Consider the following 4,163-nt stretch of genomic DNA (forward strand, 5'->3'; position numbering starts at 1 on the left):
AATTACACTGTTTATTGAATGATATCAACTACATTCAAAAGGGTATATTAGTTTACGTCAGCATATTCAATTACATATACATAGTAAGTAAAATGAGTATGTAAAACCTAATATAAATTTTCATAATATTCTTTTGACCATTCGAACACACTCTGTAAATAAAACATGAAATACTTCCCCGTATATTATTCGTCATGGAACACTTTTGGAGGCCTGAATATTGCCCAAGATCAAAGCATAAATGATATAAGAAAAAACAGTAACAAGTCTTACATGACATATCGCATAAAAATGTACACATACGAAAGATAAATCTGAACCTCGCTTTTCTTAGCCGTAGCCCTATTAATTAATACGAAAGCATTTAAACCTTAAACTCTATATTATTATATATGGTAGTAGTGTATATTCTTAATACATTTCTGCATATATGTATATATATACATATACATACATAAATGCATATATATGTATATGTATATATATGTGTATATATATATATATATGTATGTATATATATATATATATATATATATATATATATATATATATATATATATATATATATATATATATATGTGTGTGTGTGTGTGTGTGTGTGTGTGTGTGTGTGTGTGAGTGTGTGTGTGTGTATACTGTATATATAGGTATGTATGTATATACATTTCTGTATGTATATATATAATATGTATATGCATATATGCACACATATATACATACATATATACACGCGCGCGCGCGCGCGTAAATACTTTCAAACTAGTAATTAGTGCAATAATATCCTCATTAACATCATCAAAGATACTAATATTGCACCATACAGTGCAGCATCAACTTTGAACTTCCCATTTTCTTCCAGTTTTGAAACGAGCAGAGGTGCTCCGCGCGCTCATCAGCCAGGTGCAGTTGCTTATATATGACTCCGCCCCCATAAATAGGGGCGGAGTCATGGGAATCTGTAGTACTACACCTCTTGGCACCGGAAAAAAGGCCTTATATATATATATATATATATATATATATATATATATATATATATATATATATATATATATATATACATATATATGCATTTATGTATGTATATGTATATATATACATATATGCAGAAATATAATATTAAAAATATACACTACTACCATGTATAATAATATAGAGTTTAAGGTTTATATGCTTTCGTATTAACGGGGCTACGGCTACGAAGATCGACGTTCAGGTTTATCTTTTGTATGTGTACATTTTTATGCGATATGTCATGTAAGGCTTGTTAATGATTTTCTTATATCATTTATACTTTAATCCTGGGAAATATTCAGGCCTCCAAAAATGTTCCATGACGAATAATATACGGGGAAGCTCATATTTTATTTACAGAATGTGTTCGAATGGTCAAAAGAATATGAACATTTATATTAGGTTTTACATACTCATTTTACTTACTATGTATATATAATTGAATATGCTGACGTAAACTTATATATACTTTTGAATGTAGTTGATATCAATCAATAAATAGTGTAATTTTCAAAATATTTAAAGAAGCGTGACCTTCGAAACCATTGTCGATGGACGAATGAAGAAATATGATGGGAGGCGCTTAGGGCCCGCGCATTTTCAACTGATTTCGATAGTTTTCCGTCGTTTGATTTGTAATTTGAAGATGTTGATAACTAATAACTTGTATTTATTGTTATTTCCTAATATTACATCAGTAAACCAGTGATGTGTTAATTGATGCAATTCAAAAACAAAATCAGATTCGTCAACTCGAGTTCAATTCCTAGGAATGGGGGTGGAGCCGCACCTGTGGCACAGCGTAGAAGCATCGGCAGCGTTGCTGTCGCGATCGGCCCGGAGAATGTCGCAAATGAAAAAACGACACCTTCTAGTGTAGTTAGACAGTTTCTTGGCACCGGAAAAAGGCCTTTTCTTGTTTATTGCATGCAGAAAACAATGGCCATTATTACAACATTCTAAGACATAAATGTATTCACATCTCTTTATAGAAAATGTCTTTGATGTATAACTTAAGAAAAAGCGACATTGAACCTGTAAACTCGTTTTATCTAAAATGTACACGACTTCTCATAGTGAGTGTGTCGTAGGGCTGAAGGTTTAAAGTCACTATATAGGACTATGACTATCTCTGGTGATGCCCAGCTAGAAGACGAGCTGACGTGACCAAATAAAATTTCCGCTGCTGTGATGTTCGGTCTGCTACATCTTATCAGGTTTCAGAAATTCTTATATTTAATTTATTTGAAAAAAATAGAATATCTCAATATTGTTTTAAGCGCCTTCCTTTTGTGTCAAACCATCTGTAGTCATATTTTGTCGTATTTTGTTTCCATTTAGCAGACGGATTTCCGTAGAATTCCATCCCAGACATTGAATGCAACAATGATGGAAGGAGGATAAATAAGTGTTTGAATTTCTTAGAGTGGTTTACATTTAGCTTTAAAATAACAAGAGACTATGATTACTTTTTGATAAGAAACAAGAATTTTTATTAATGATATTGTAGAGTTACGTATTTTTAGTTACACGAACGCGCCCGGATTGATGGATTCGCTTATGCGAACGGGTGGTCGTGTTGCCCACTTGGGGTGCTCACTTTTTATTTTAATGCCTTTTTCTGATGCCCTTTTGGCAAACCCTTGCCCTTTTTATAAACGCCACACCTCCAGAAGTATATATAGTAAGTTTTGGGTCCGATAGGGGCTCGTTTAGCCCACACTAAAACCTCTTACAATTTGGGTACTTGGCTACTCCTGCCGTGACGCGCCATGGAGTCGCCACAGAGGGCAGTTGGCGGGTGACCTTGACTGTGGAGAGGTGTGAGAGTGGGCTGGGGAGGACTCCTGATTTTCCAGATTTTCTCGTGCTGTGATATACTGTGATACTACCGTTGTTTTTACCAGTGATTGTCCTTGCCTCATCTGTGATTCCAAGGCTGTAGTAGCAGTAGTGCTTTTCGTAAATAAAGCCGTGCACATAAACAGTACTTTGTGTCCACTCCTGTAGGAGGTAGGAATTGCCGGCTTTTCCCCCTGCCCATGCCCACATCTTCTTTACGGTCCGAGGATCACTCGTTAGCTCCTGTAGTAGGGTGAGTGTCGGTGCCCCCACACTTTTACCACGCTACAATATGTTTTTGAGATGTATCAAAACACAAATAGATTGATACACACTGTCGAAGTACAAAGTCACAGACAGATCTTCTGACCCATCAGGTATCAAGAAATTCCTATAGACATCTACTAACGAAATATAGCATGAATAGTATTTGTAATCAATGAATAAATACATTATGAATGCACTATTCTGATAATAGTCATCAGAGTCATTGCATTGTCATTGCTGTTAATATTGACATTCTTGATATTACTATTCATTATCATTATCATTATGTATTGTATTATCATTTACCATTATACTGTTAAACATCACCACTATATGAATACTAGGCTTAACAAAAATTGTATAGCATGGTAGGGGTGTGGAAATTTATGAAGGAACTTATACAAATGCTGCGAAATTGTTGTTTTTAGGACAATTAAGTTATAACCCATAATTCTAGCATGTGATGTGACATTAAGTGTAAGCCATTCACATTTCAATTACCATTTGATCATACTATTTCTTTATACACGCAAAGAAACCGCCGTGCCACGATCCACTATAGTTTGACCCGATGGATTTCGTACGCCCGACACCGATGCTCTCTCCACTGACTTCAAATAATTCGCGCTCAGATAAAACCTATATGTATGTATGTATATATGGATATATACATAAATATATACATATATACGCATTCTTATATGCATATATAAATGGAGATATATTATAGGAACTCATACTTATCCATGCATTTCATTGTTTTCTCATGTGTGCGTGAGGGAATATGTTAGTAAGTCAATGTATATTAAATAAATAAATAAATAAATAAAAAATAGTCAGTGCCAACCCCCCCCCCCCTCCCTCTTCTTTTCAGTTTCTCTCTTTCTCTTCCTCTGTCCGTCTGTCTGTCTCTGATATACACATGCACGCACGGCGCACCCCCAGTTCAGTTCAGCGAGATATACGGTCTAACTTCGCCCGAGCCTTTACGTATGTGTGGCTCGGCCTGTCACCTACGTATGTCTCAATTTATTTTCACT

The sequence above is a fragment of the Penaeus vannamei genome, chromosome 14 (assembly GCF_042767895.1).
Source record: "Penaeus vannamei isolate JL-2024 chromosome 14, ASM4276789v1, whole genome shotgun sequence".
NCBI classification, from domain to species: Eukaryota; Metazoa; Arthropoda; class Malacostraca; order Decapoda; family Penaeidae; genus Penaeus; species Penaeus vannamei.